The 15,000-nt window shown below is 36.7% G+C and overlaps 1 protein-coding gene across 1 annotated transcript in view; it reads right to left on the bottom strand.

Moving 5' to 3' along the window:
• Positions 1-11,676, bottom strand: part of LOC148956060 (2-amino-3-carboxymuconate-6-semialdehyde decarboxylase-like) — a 206,081-nt gene extending 194,405 nt beyond the window's left edge. The window contains exon 1 of the mRNA XM_089093860.1: positions 11,656-11,676. The gene's annotated coding sequence lies outside the window, so the exon portion shown is untranslated. The remainder of the gene's footprint in view (positions 1-11,655) is intronic.
• Between the last annotated feature and the right edge of the window lie 3,324 nt (positions 11,677-15,000).

Raw genomic sequence — 15,000 nt, 5'->3', positions numbered from 1 at the left:
GATTAATTAATAATTTGTATATAAATTAATTTATACCTGTGAGATGGGACACTTGCAAACCACTTGGCTGGCTCACCAAGTTTTTTTCTGCTTTCGCAATTACGAATAATGCACTTGGTAACCATTTCTCAGTGATTGACGATAACAGACTAATCCGCTAAGGCAGATATAAGTGGGAGGAGCTTTTTGTTCGCACCGAGAGTAGTAAGGCCCCAATTACTTAAAGATATACATGCACTTTCACAAGCCTGAGGCATGGATACGCGTGTATATTTTCAAGTAATTGGGTTACCAGGGCCATTTGCCTATTACAATGAACTCTTCATGGGTTGCTAGACAGGTTTTTTTATTATGACATCGATTTTTTGTGGGTCAGTCGATTAGAGAAAGTTGGTGGCTAGTCCAATATAATAACTTGATTGGTCGGTTTTCTAAAAAAACTTAAAGGAATAGTTTTCTTTACAATTCAAATTAGTAAGAGAATTGAATTCAAAGAGAATAGTTTTTATTTGCAAGGATATTAGTAGAGGAAAAAAATGAGTGGTGCATTTACATTATTGGAGATTAATGATGGAGCTAACAACAGTGATGTAATTACTTCTTTAGTTTACGAGATTTGCGAATTTTTTGCGAAAAGGTATTAGCGTAAAGGTATTGCGATGGTTAAGAATGCCTCACGGGTAATTAAAATATGGGGTGCTTGCATCAACAATACAAAGAATATGCTCAGATACTTAATAGATTTGACGCTTACAAGACATATTGGTAGAAGTTATTCAATAGCTTAATTGAAAAGTAACGATATAATGACATTGTGACTTGACCTAGCTTTACCTCGCCGATGTGGTCTGTATAATAAATAAGTAACGTTTGAAAAGTATTGTCAATTTAAAAAGAAATGTCTGAAGTTTTTTGAGGGGGATGAGTTGCATGGAGGGATGAGTTGCACGAGGGTTCAGTTAAAGGGGCTACAGTTACACGGGGGTTTCGGTTATACAGGGGTTCAGTTACAAGGGGGGTTCAGTTACAAGGGGGTTGAGTTAAATGGGGATTGAGTTCCACGAGAATAGTGCTTTGTCGTGGTTTAGCTTGTCACAGTTACATTCTCTTAATCTTTCAAAGTTCACTTTGATTTTAGTTACATAGGGGGTTCAGTTGCACGGGGGTTGAGTTAAATGGAGCTTGAGTTCCACAAGAGTAGTGCTTTGTCGTGGTTTAGCTTGTCACAGTTACTCTCTTTGGGCTGTTTGTGTTTCTTTGGGTTGTGTGTGTATCTTTGGGCTATGTAAGCCACCGGTCCTCAAAGGTCCCCCAAGCCCCCATGGGCCCCCCTCAGACCCTCAAAGCCCCTCCCCAGGCTCCCGTCTTTCGTAGGTGCATGTTGTCTGAAACTTATGTTTTAGGGTGTATGGGTTGCTATTTTTGACTTTTCGGAGTTGGATTTCTTAGTCTTTCGTTGGTGTGTGTTGTCTGAAATCTATGATTTGGGGTGTATGGGTTGCTATTTTTGCCTTTTCGGAGTTGGATTTCTTAGTCTTTCGTTGGTGTGTGTTGTCTGAAATCTATGATTTGGGATGTGGGGGTTGCTATTTTTTTACTTTTCTGACCTGGATTTCTTAGCCTTTCATAGGTGTGTATGATATTTTATTGATAAAACATAGTCGTGACTACATAATATGGTTTTGTGGTTCCATTTGCTTTTAATAGTAGTATTTTTTTCGTATTTTTTGCAAGTCCTTAACGCAAGGAATAAATTGATTTCTTATTTTTTCATGTTCAAAAAGATTAGTTGCAACAACAGTTGGTTTGTCATTGAAGATAATTTTTACTAGTAGTATTTTTTTCGTGTTGTTTTTTTCATGCCCAAAGAGATAATAATAAAATTACTTAATTTTTTTTCTTTTTAAAACATGTCAATTAATACATCATATGGTTTTTTTTTTTTTTAATGAAAATCACACAATCACATTCAGTGTATCAGAGAACCCTACTGTAGTCCCTCATAGGTGTTTGTTTTCTGAAACCTATAGTTTGGGGTGAGTAGTTTGCTATTTCAGGCTTTTCCGAGCTAAGGTTTCTTAGCATTTCGTAGGCGTGTGTTGTCTGAAACTTATGATTTTAGGTGTGTAATTTGCTATTTAAGACTTTTCATAGCCAGATTTCTTAGTCTTTCGTAGGTGTGTGTCGTCTGAAACCTATGATTTGGAGTGGGTGGTTTGCTATTTTTGAATTTTCTTAGCTGGTTTTCTTAGCCTTTCATAGGGGTGTGTTGACTGAAGCCTATGATCTGGGATGGGTGGTTTGCTATTTTTTACTTTTCTAAGCTAGATTTCTTAGTCTTTCATAGGTGTGTATTGTCTGAAAATTATGATTTGGGATGTGTAGTTTGCTTTTAGGACTTTTCAGAGCTATGATTCTTAGTCTCTCATAGGCGTTTCTTGTCTGAAACTTCTAGTTTGGGATGAATAGTTTGCTGAGAAGTTAACTTTAGTATTTTATGGTTTTATGTGCCTGAAATCATGAATTAGAATAGTTAATTATCTGTTTAGGGTTTTCAGACCTAGTTTTTTAGATTTTCGTGCGTGCTCGACTCCTGGGGTTTATTATTTGAGAAGTTAACTTTAGTATTTTGTGGTTTTACGTGTCTGAAATCGTGAATTAGAATTTTTAATTAGCTGTTTAGGTTTTCAGACATTGTTTTTTAGATGTTCATGGGTGTTGGGTTCCTGGAGGGTTTCATGACTCCTCCTCTCAATGAATTCAGATGGTTTTAGGACTCGTCCCCCTAGCCATAACTCCATTCAACCTTGAGCGAGGATATAAAAGTTTGATGAAGTATTTTTCTACTTAAAAACTACATTAATAACTTCCAAGATGATAAGACAGTATGACACATAATTTATCAGTTACCGAGAGTTCAATGACTCCCCCCCCCGCAATGACTTCCATGGGTTTTATGACTCCTCCCCACAATGAATTCAGATGGTTTTAAGACTCATCTCACTAGTCATAACTCCTTTCAACCTTGAGCGAAGGTATAAAAGTTTGATGAAGTATTTCTCTACTTACCAACTACATTAATAGCCTCCAAGATGATTGGACTGTATGACACTGAATTTATCAGTTTGAACAAATCATCTTGTGGTGTTATATTCGAATGTTCTTTTTTATTATTGTCTACGGATCTCAAAGAAATTGACTGTTATCATTTGATAGTGAACTATAATCTGTTTGAGTATGCTAAAAGCCTGTGGAGTACTACATTACGTTATATAAACAGACTGGGATTCTATGATCGAGTGATTACACCACTTAATAATACTGGTCGAACTGAGAAATGTCCAGGAGAAATGTTCCTGAATTCACCTGTTGGATAAACAAAAAAACAAAAAGACATTTCGTTCAAGAAATTATGACAAAATTCTAAGTAAGTAACAAACTTTATTGTTTTCACGAGTTAGATATACGATGGATTTTTTTTCATAATTTCTTGAATGAAGTATCTGTACTGTATATCCAAGAGGTGAAATCAATAAAGAGTTTGTTACTTACTTACAAATATTTTCATAATTTCTTGAATGAAATTTCCGCATTGCATATCCAAGAGTTGACTTCAAGAAAGAAATTGTTACTTACTGAGAATTTTTCAATAATTTCTTGAATTAAATTTCTACATCATTTAGCTAAGTGAAAATTGTTTGTGATAAAGAGAAAAAAAAGTTACTTACTTGCAATTTTTTCATAATATCTTGAATGAAGTATCTGTACTGTATATCCAAGAGGTGAAATCAATAAAGAGTTTGTTACTTACTTACAAATATTTTCATAATTTCTTGAATGAAATTTCCATACCGTGTATCCAAGAGATGACTTCAAGAAAGAAATTGTTACTTACTGAGAATTTTTTCATAATCTCTTGAATTAAATTTCTACATCGTGTATATAAGTCATGTAAACAATAAAGAGTTTGTTACTTACTTAGAATTTTGTCATAATTTCTTGAACGAAATGTCTTTGTTTATCCAGCAGGTGAATTCAAGAAAGAATTTGCTACTTACTTACAATTTTTTTCATAATTTCTTTAATGAAAATTTCTGTATTGTGTATCCAAGAGGTGACTTCAAGAAAGAATTTGTTACTTACTTACTTACAATTTTTTTCATAGTTTCTTAAGTGAAGTTTGTGCATTGTGTATCCAAGAGGTGACTTCAGGAAATATTTTGTTACTTTCTTAAAATATAAATATTATAAAGAACAAGGACGGGTTAATATTAAAGATTTTTATTGATTAAATTTATTAAAATATTTTTTTTTTTTTTGATAAAAAAAAAAAAACAACAACAAATGTTAACCTAAATATATTACTTAGAGTTCACTCTTAAACATCCACAAACGATGGTCCCATGATATATAAAATTTTTTAACATGTCTTATGGATTTATCACGATCAGGTATGTTCTTAGGTATCCACTGTGCGAAGAACCTAACCTCGTTTTCAGGACGGTGATAACCCCCTTCAAATTTAGGACACTTAAACTCTTCTAGATTGAAAAGTGGAATCCTAGGGTCACACTTTTGAATTAAAACTTTATCTGTAGGTACATTGCCCTTTACGTAGAGTGCTTCAACTCCGAAAAAGCTGCAAATTTCACTGACTTCCTCCTGGACATTTCTCAGTTCCTGACCAGTATTATTAAGTGGTGTAATCACTCGATCATAGAATCCCAGTCTGTTTATATAACGTAATGTAGTACTCCACAAGCTTTTATCATACTCAAACAGATTATAGTTCACTAACCAATGATAACAGTCAATTTCTTCGAGATCCATAGACAATAATAAAAAAGCACATTCGAATATAACACCGCAAGATGATTTTTTCAAACTGATAAATTCGGTGTCATACAGTCCTATCATCTTGGAGGCTATTAATGTAGTTGTTAAGTAGAGAAATACTTCATCAAACTTTTATACCGTCGCTCAAGGTTGAACGGAGTTATGACTAGTGAGATGAGTCCTAAAACCCTCTGAATTCAGTGTGGGGAGGAGTCATAAAACCCTGGGAAGGTATGGCGGGGGGGGGAGTCATTGAACTCTCGGCAACTGATAAATTCTGTGTCATACTGTCCTATCATCTTGGAAGTTATTAATGTAGTTTTTAAGTAGAAAATACTTCATCAAACTTTTATATCCTCGCTCAAGGTTGAATGGAGTTATGGCTAAGGGGACGAGTCCTAAAACCATCTGAATTCATTGAGAGGAGGAGTCATAAAACCCTCCAGGAACCCAACACCCATGAACATCTAAAAAACAATGTCTGAAAACCTAAACAGCTAATTAAAAATTCTAATTCAAGATTTCAGGCACGTAAAACCACAAAATACTAAAGTTAACTTCTCAAATAATAAACCCCAGGAGTCGAGCACGCACGAAAATCTAAAAAACTAGGTCTGAAAACCCTAAACAGATAATTAACTATTCTAATTCATGATTTCAGGCACATAAAACCATAAAATACTAAAGTTAACTTCTCAGCAAACTATTCATCCCAAACTAGAAGTTTCAGACAAGAAACGCCTATGAGAGACTAAGAATCATAGCTCTGAAAAGTCCTAAAAGCAAACTACACATCCCAAATCATAATTTTCTGACAATACACACCTATGAAAGACTAAGAAATCTAGCTTAGAAAAGTCAAAAATAGCAAACCACCCATCCCAGATCATATGCTTCAGTCAACACACCCATATGAAAGGCTAAGAAAACCAGCTCAGAAAAGTCAAATATAGCAAACCACCCACTCCAAATCATAGGTTTCAGACAACACACACCTACGAAAGACTAAGAAATCTGGCTATGAAAAGTCGGAAATAGCAAATTACACACCTCAAATCATAAGTTTCAGACAACACACGCCTACGAAATACTAGGAAACCTTAGCTCAGAAAAAGCCTGAAATAGCAAACTACTCACCCCAAACTATAGGTTTCAGACAACAAACACCTATGAGGGAGTACAGTAGGGTTCTCTGATACGCTGAATCTGATGGTGTGATTTTCATTAAAAAAAAAAAAAAAAAAAAAACCCATCTGATTTATTAACGGCTATGTTTTATAAAGAAAATAAATGAATGCATTTAAGGTATGGTATTAATGGCTTGCAAAAAAAACACGAAAATACTACTACTAGTAACAACTCACTGCACTACAAAACCATCGGAGGTAGTCACGGCTATGTTTTATCAAGAAAATATCTGAATGCATTTAAGGTATAGTATGAATGGCTTGCAAAAAACACGAAAATACTACTTCTAGTAACAACTCACTGCACTGCAAAACCATCTGATGTAGTCACTGCTATGTTTTATCAAGAAAATATCATACACACCTATGAAAGGCTAAGAAATCCAGGTCAGAAAAGTAAAAAAATAGCAACCCACACATCCCAAATCATAGATTTCAGACAACACACACCAACGAAAGACTAAGAAATCAAACTCCGAAAAGTCAAAAATAGCAACCCATACACCCCAAATCATAGATTTCAGACAACACACACCAACGAAAGACTAAGAAATCAAACTGCGAAAAGTCAAAAATAGCAACCCATACACCCTAAAACATAAGTTTCAGACAACATGCACCTACGAAAGACGGGAGCCCGGGGAAGGGCTTTGAGGGTCTGAGGGGGCCCATGGGGGCTTGGGGGACCTTTGAGGACCGGTGGCTTACATAGCCCAAAGAGACACACACAACCCAAAGAAGCACAAACAGCCCAAAGAGAGTAACTGTGACAAGCTAAACCACGACAAAGCACTACTCTTGTGGAACTCAAGCCCCATTTAACTCAACCCCCGTGCAACTGAACCCCCCATGTAACTAAAATCAAAGTGAACTTTGAAAGATCACGAGAATGTAACTGTGACAAGCTAAACCACGACACAGCACTACTCTCGTGGAACTCAATCCCCATTTAACTCAACCTCCGTGCAGCTGAACCCCCCTTGTAACTGAACCCCTGTATAACCGAAACCCCCGTGTAACTGTAGCCCCTCTAACTGAACCCTCGTGCAACTCATCCCTCCATGCAACTCATCCCCCTCAAAACACTTCAGCCATTTCTTTTTAAATTGACAATACTTTTCAAACGTTACTTATGTATTATACAGACCACATCGGCGAGGTAAAGCTAGGTCAAGTCACAATGTCATTCTATCGTTACTTTTCAATTAAGCTATTGAATACCTTCTGCCAATGTCTCTTGTAAGCGTCAAATCTATTAAGTATCTGAGCATATTCTTTGTATTGTTGATGCAAGCACCCCATTCTTTAATTACCCGTGAGGCATTCTTAACCATCGCAATACCTTTAAGCTAATACCTTTTCGCAAAAAATTCGCAAATCTCGTAAACTAAAGAAGTAATTACATCACTGTTTTCAGCTCCATCATTAATCTCCAATAATGTAAATGCACTACTAATTTTTTTCCTCTACTAATATCCTTGCAAATAAAAACTATTCTCTTTTAATTCAATTCTCTTAATAATATTAATTGTAAAGAAAACTATTCCTTTAAGTTTTTTTTAGAAAACCGACCAATCAAGTTATTATATTGGACTAGCCACCCACTTTCTCTAATCGACTGACCCACAAAAAATCGATTTCATAATAAAAAAACATGTCTAGCAACCCATGAAGAGTTCATTGTAATAGGCAAATGGCCATGGTAACCCAATTATTTGAAAATATACACGCATACCCATACATCAGGCCTGTGAAAGTGCATGTATATCTTTAAGTAATCGTGGCCTTACTACTACCGAGACCGAAGACCAGAAATGATCTGCGATAAGCTTACTGTCTATAAACTGTGATGTTAACATTGGGTAAAGTTCATAACTAAAAGCCCTCCTCCCGGGAACTTCGGGGAATTAAGTCATCCTAAAAGACATACTTATTATATTTTCGAACATGCTGAACAAAATGGCTATCTCAAAATTTTGATCGGGTAACTTTGGGAAAAAATGAGCGTGGGAGGGAGCCTAGTTGTCTTCCATTTTTATTGGTCACTTAAAAAAGGTACTAGAACCTTTAGTTTCAGGTCCATTGAATTCTATCACGATACTCTAGGACAACTGGGTAGATAAGATCAACCCTGGGAAAAAAAAAAACAAATAAACACGCACCCGTGATCTATCTCCTGACAAAAAATGCAAAACTCAACTTTTTTGTAGATAGGAGCTTGAAACCTTAATAGTAAGATTCTCTGATACGCATAATATGATGGTGTGATTTTCATTAAGGTTTTATAACTTTTAGGGGGTCTTTCCCCCTTTTTTCGAACATCAGCCAAATTTTTTCAGGCGCGTAACTTTTGATGGGTAAGATTAAACTTGATGAAACTTATATATTTGAAATCAACATTTAAATTAGATTCTTTTTATGTTTCTTTTTGTACTAAACTACCGTTTTCTAGGGTTTAGGTTACCATTGAGCCGGGTCCCAATAACCTATACTATATGTAGCATTGGGTAAAGTTCATAACTTTCAGGCCTTCCCCTGGGGGCTTTAAGGATTAAGTCATCCTAAAAGACATAGTTATAATATTTTCGACTATTCTGAATAAAATGGCTATCTCAAAATTTTGATCGGGTGACTTTGGGAAAAAAATGAGCCTGATATGGGGCCTAGTTGCCCTCCATTTTTTGGTCACTTAAAAAGGGCACTAGAACTTTTAATTTCCGTTCCAATGAGCCCTCCCACGATATTCTAGGACCACTGGGTCACGATCTCCGGGAAAAGAAAAAAAAAAAAAAAACAAAAAAAAACAAATTAACACGCATCCGTGATCTTTATTCTGGCAAAAAATTCAAAATTCCACATTTTTGTAGATAGGAGCTTGAAAACTCTACAGTAGGGTTCTCTGATACGCTGAATATGATGGTGTGATTTTCATTAAGGTTCTATAACTTTTAGGGAGTCTTTCCCCCTTTTTTCGAAAATCAGCCAAATTTTATTAGGCACGTAACTTTTGATAGGCAAGATTAAACTTGATGAAACTTATATATTTGAAATCAGAATTAAAATATGATTCTTTTGATGTATCTATTGGTATCAAAATTCCGTTTTTTAAAGTTTCGGTTACAATTGAGCCGGGTCGCTCCTAACTTACAGTTCGTTACCACGAACTGTTTGATCAGGAGTTAATCAGGGGTGTGTTCTATCCCCCTTTATCTGGATCATGTTGACAGACTTTGTCTTAAGAAGCACAGGAAAGGCATTGGGAGACCACGGAATCAAATGGAGAGGAAAAACTCTCGTGGACTTAAGTTATGCTGATTATACGAGTATAAGCATCCTAGATGAAAGTGTGAGCAAAATGAATGGGCTTTTAGAGGTTTTGCGAGTTCAGGGTTCTAGAATAGGTTTTAAAATTAATGTTAAGAAGACTAAATCACTAAGGCTATGAATAAATCACGATGAAAAGATGACGTTGGGTAACGAAAAGATTAATCAGGTGGGCCGCTCACTTACCTTGGTAGTGTAATTACTAAAGACGGTGGGAGCAGTGAAGATGTTAAAAGTAGAATAGCCAAGGCTCGGGGTGTTTTTTCAAAACTAAAAGGTTTGGAAGAATAGGAAGATAAGTCTGCAAGCCAAGATTAGAATATTGGAAGCTACAGCGATAAAAGTGGTCAAATATGGCTCTGAAACATGGGCGTTCCCAAAAGCGGATGAAGATTTGCTAGATGTTTCCCAGAGAAATTGCCTACGGATTGTTCTGGGTGCCCGACTGACTGACTGTATTTCAAACAGTGTACTGTACGATTAAATGTGGTTCAATCCCCTTTCTAGAGCTATAGAAAAGAAAGTTTGAGATGGCTTTGGCACGTTCTGCGGATGAAGGATGACAGATTGCCGAATATTGTCCTTTTCGGCCAACCGTCTAGGGCTAAAAAAAGCAGGTAATCCTCGTCTGGGGTGGGAGGATGTCAAAAAGAAATATTTAAAGGAAATGGGAACTTCACGGGAGCGTATAAAGAGGGAGGCTTTGAATATATTAAGATGAAGGAGGAGCGTGGGTAGCTGTGTGCGTAGCTGTGCCGCCAAAGCGTGCGCAGCTCAGGTGGCTTGGTGTCGCGGTGAGTTGTTAGTAGTAGTAGTTATTAGTTTACCATTTATTTCCACTTTTCAAATTTCTAATATAGTAAAACTTTCTTAAAAATATACTTAATTACATTATAACATAATATCATTCTAATTTTTACTGTAAGGTAAGATTAAGTCTGGATAATGCATTACATCTGCGAAGTTTTGACAAGCAACTTCTGTCTATATTTTGGTCTCTATTACTATTCCATTTAAACAGAGTTTCTCTAAAGAAATTTTTTTGTTAGAACAATAAAAAGACTAGAAAAAAGGGTAGATAATATCAGCGAACTTTTATAATGCAAATTTTGAATATACAATATGTTGCGAGGATTTGTAGGTTTCAACGCTACTTGCCATACTTTGATAAGGCTAGAGATGCAAAAGGTAAGGGCTATGACCCTACTTGCCATACTTTGAAAGGGCTAGAGATAAGGGAAGCCTCCAGCTGCGAAATCAATAATTCATTGCAAAGTTTGATTTTGTTGTAATTATTTAAGAATGACTCCTGAAACACAGCGTCCGTTTAATTAGAATAATAAGCTTTTTACAAATTAAAAAACACTTTAGCATAAATAGTGAGGCACTGAGGAGGGGGCAACCCCCCTCATATGCGTAATAATTTTTGTTCGTTTAAATTTTTAATGTTGTTCCTTACTTTCAGTTGAAAAGACTTGTTTTGTTTTTTTAATTTCAGATAGTTTATAATTAATGCTGGGAAATCCAGCTCCCCCTCCCATGGAAAATTCCCTTCCTCCACGAAAACTCATCCATGGAAAGATCCTCCTACTTAATCCCCCCCCCATCAGAAAATCCCCACCAGATATCTTTACACTTCCCAATAGTCAATACTATATGTAAGCAACAGGCAAAGTTCATAATTTGCAGCCCTTTCCCCTGGGGCTGTGGGGGGTCAAGTCATCCTAAAAAACATATTCATTACATGACTTGATCGTGTTCAAGGAAATGACTATCTCAAAATTTTGATCGGACAAATTTGGATAAAAAGGGGATGGGAGGGGGGCTAGCTCTCCTCCAATATTTTTGGTCACTTTAAACGGGCACTAGAATTTTTTATTTCCAATCAAATGGACCCTCTCCCAATCTTCTAGGATCGTTGGTTCGATACGATCACCTCTGGGAAAACAATCAAACAAAGCAAAAACAAATAAACACGCATCCGTGATCTTGCTTCACGCAAAAGATTCAAAATTTCACATTTTCGTATATAGGAGCTGGAAACCTATACAGTAGGGTACTCTGATATTCTGAATTTCATGGTGTGATTTTCATTAACATCACTTGATTTCTTAGGGGTTCATCCCCCTTTTTCAAAACTTGTAAGATTTTCTCAGCCTTGTAAATCTTGACGGAAACCGGTGAACTTCATGAATTTCATACGAGTTGACGGTTCGCCTAAAATCGATTCCTCTTATGCATCTATTATTATCAAGGCACGGGTTTTTACAGTTTTTGTTACTATTGAGCCGCATCGCTCCTTACTTACAGTTCGTTACCACGGGCTATAATCCAAAGTAATTGCAATTCATCATGCTAACTTAACAATTAAGCAAGAGTAAATCATCATTGGGCAATCTAGCTTCAAATTTCTGGAGAAAAATTTCAATCTACCGTCCAATCTCCATACACGTTCTCCTGAAATAGAGTTCTCTAAAGGAAATTTCCTCTTTGAAAAAAAAAACTAAAACAAAGGAAAAGAGGTGGTATGGATAATATCTATAAAGTTTTTATAATCTGAATTTCGAATTTAGAAAACGTTGTTATGGAAATTGACAAGTTTCAACACTACTCTCTATTTATTGAATGGGCTAGAGATAAGAGAAGCCTCAATTTAAGAGCTTCAATAATTTATTGCCTCCAAGGCAACCGAAAATCTTATTAAACGTTTATCCGTTGCTTCAGCACCTTTTTTTTTATCAAGACATACAGGAAAAGGAATATTTCCTTATATAAAAAAAAGATTTTTTATCAAGACATACAGGAAAAGGAATATTTCCTTATATAAAAAAAGATTGGCACATGAGCGTCAATTTTCCAGAAAACGTCTAATTTTTTCCGGGAATAATTTCTTTTATTGTCAGATCCGTCTTTCTTCCATAATATCTCTTCGTGAAGTGAAGTGTCTATTCAGAGGCAACGCTCTAGCATCACCTACATTAAAGCTCATAAGGCTTCAATATTATATTACTATTTTTTTTCCCAGAGGCATTTCATATAGAAGGGCTGGTCGCATAGACTTCGGAGGAAGCTCATTCGATTGGAAATCGGAAGTTCTAGTGCCCTTTTTAAGAGTCAAAATGATTGGTAGGCAACTAGCCCCTCGCAACTAGCCCCTCTCTCAACACCTTTTTTCCAGAAATGCATCCGATCAAAATTTTTAGCTAGCCAAATTGTTCAGAATAGTCCAAAGATCAGATGACAAAACTCCCGGGTCGACACAAGCCCCGAGAGCCCAGGAGCAAGTATTGTAAAATATGCCCCGGGGGCGTATATGATTTAATAGAAGGGGTGGTCGTATAAACTTTAGAGGAGGCTCATTGGCCTGAAATTTGAATGTTCTAGTTCCCTTTGTAAGTGTCCAAAGTGGTCGGAGGGCAACAAGTCTCCCCCCATGTTCTCTTTTCCTAAATGCATCCGATCGACATTTCTGAGATAGCCATTTCATTCAAAATAGTCCTAAGATCATATAACAATCCCTCCGGACAAGCCTTCAGACCCCGGCGGTAAGAATTGTAAATTAGGCCCTAGGGGATTAGGAGGCTTTTATGGAAAGGGTGGTCGTATAATCTTTGGAGGAGGCTGATTTGACTGGAAATTGAAAGTTTCTTTTTTAAGAGTCAAAAGTGATCAGAGGTCAAAAGTGATTTTGAAAATGTCATTGTATTCAAAATAGTCAGGAAATCATATAACAATTTCGCCAGAATTTACATAACCCCCAAGAGCCCGGAGGAAAGGTTTGTAAGTTATGTCCGGAGGGTATATAAGGTTTTTATGGAAGGTGTGATTGCATAAACTTTGGAGGAAACTCAACTGATTGGGAATTGAACTTCTATTTCCTTTTTAAAAGTCAAAAGTTCCTCCAACTTCCCCTATCCCCATTTTCCCTAATTATCCCCATACGCCTTCTTTTTCTGATGTGCATCAGATCAAAATTCTAAGACAACCATTTTGCTCAAAATAGTCCAAGTATCATATAGCAAAGCCTCTGGGACTGAAACAGCCCCCCAGAGCCCAATGGCAAGGGTTGTAATTTTTGGCCCGGGAGCATATATGGTTTTTATGGAAGAGGTGGTCGTATAAACTTTTGATAAGGCTTATTTGATTGGAAATTTAAATTTCTGGTTCCCTTTTTAAGAGTCAAAAGCGATCAGCAGGCAAGTAGCCCCCCCCCCCCAAACCCTCTTTTCCCCAAATAGGTTCAATCGAAATGTTAAAAAAGCCATTTTGCTCAAGATAATCTGAAAATCATATAACAATGCCTCCGGGATTGACACAATCTTCCAGAGCCTGGAGGCAAGGTTTGTAAGTTATTCCCCGAGGGTATATAAGATTTTTATGGAATGGGTGGATGTATAAACTTTGGAGAAGGCTCATTTGATTGGAAATTAAATATTTATTTCCCGTTTTAAAAGTCCTCAACTTCCCCTATTCCTCTTTTCCTCAACTATCCCCCCATGTCTTCTTTTCCCCAAATACATCCGATCAGAATTTGAGATAGCCTTTTGTTTTTAAAATAGTCCAGATATGATAACGCAAAGCCTCCGGGGCTGACACAACCCACTAGAGCGCGGGGGCAAGGGTTGTAAGTTACGGCCAGAGGGCATATAATATAAGGTTTTATTTGGAAGAGGTGCTCGTATAAACTTTAGAGAAGGCTTATTTATTAGAAATTTAAATTTTTAGTTCTCTTTTTAAGAGTCAAAACAGGTAAGTAGCTCCCCCCCCCCGCCCTCTTTTCCCCAAATGCATCTTATCGAAATTTTAAGACCCAAATTTTGCTCAAAATAGTACAAAGATTATATAATAATGCTTCAGGGTTGAAACAAGCCCAGAGCTTGGGGCAAGAGTTGTAAGCTCTTCTCCGGGTCAGATAAGTTTTTATGCAATAGTTGGCCATACAGACTTTAGAGGAGGCTCAATGGATTAGAAATTCAAAGAGCTAGTTCCCTTTTTAAGAATCAAGAGTGTTAGGAGGGAAAAGCTCCCTCCCCCACGCCCCATTTACCACAAATGCATCCAATCGAAATTTTAAATTTTGGTGGAGGGTCATTTAATTGGTAATTGATAGTTGTAGTTTCTTTTTAAGAGTTAAAAGTGATCTGAGGGCAACTCGTTTCCACGCCCTTTTTTCCCAAATACATCCAATAAAATTTCGAGATAGACATTTTGTTCAAAATAGGCCAATTATTATATAACAATGCCTTCAGGGTTGACACAGCCCCCCCCCCCAAGAACCCCGGGACAAGGATTGTAAGCTATTACTCGGGGGCATGTAAGGTCTCTATGAAAGGAGTGTATGTATAAATTTTGGAAGATGCTCATTATATTTGAAACAGAAAGCTATAGTTCCCTTTTTAAGAGTTAAAAGTTACTGGAGGGTAACTAGCCCCCTCCCCTCCTCGGCGCACTCTTTCTATCATATAAAAATGCCTTCAGGGTTAACAAAATCCCCAGGACCCAATGGCAAGGTTTGTAAGTTATGCCCGGGGCATGTATGGTTTTTATGGAAGGGGTGGTTGTATAAACTTCGGAGAAGGCTCATTTAATTGGAAATTGAAAGTTCTGGCTCCCATTTAAAAGTCAAAAGTGATTGGAGTGCCAATATACGCCC

The sequence above is a fragment of the Artemia sp. Qi Xiang Cuo genome, chromosome 1, assembly GCF_049724085.1.
Source record: "Artemia sp. Qi Xiang Cuo chromosome 1, ASM4972408v1, whole genome shotgun sequence".
Classification (NCBI taxonomy): domain Eukaryota; kingdom Metazoa; phylum Arthropoda; class Branchiopoda; order Anostraca; family Artemiidae; genus Artemia; species Artemia sp. Qi Xiang Cuo.
Note: the sequence above shows the minus strand (reverse complement) of the source record. Positions and strands in the feature narration are given on the sequence as shown.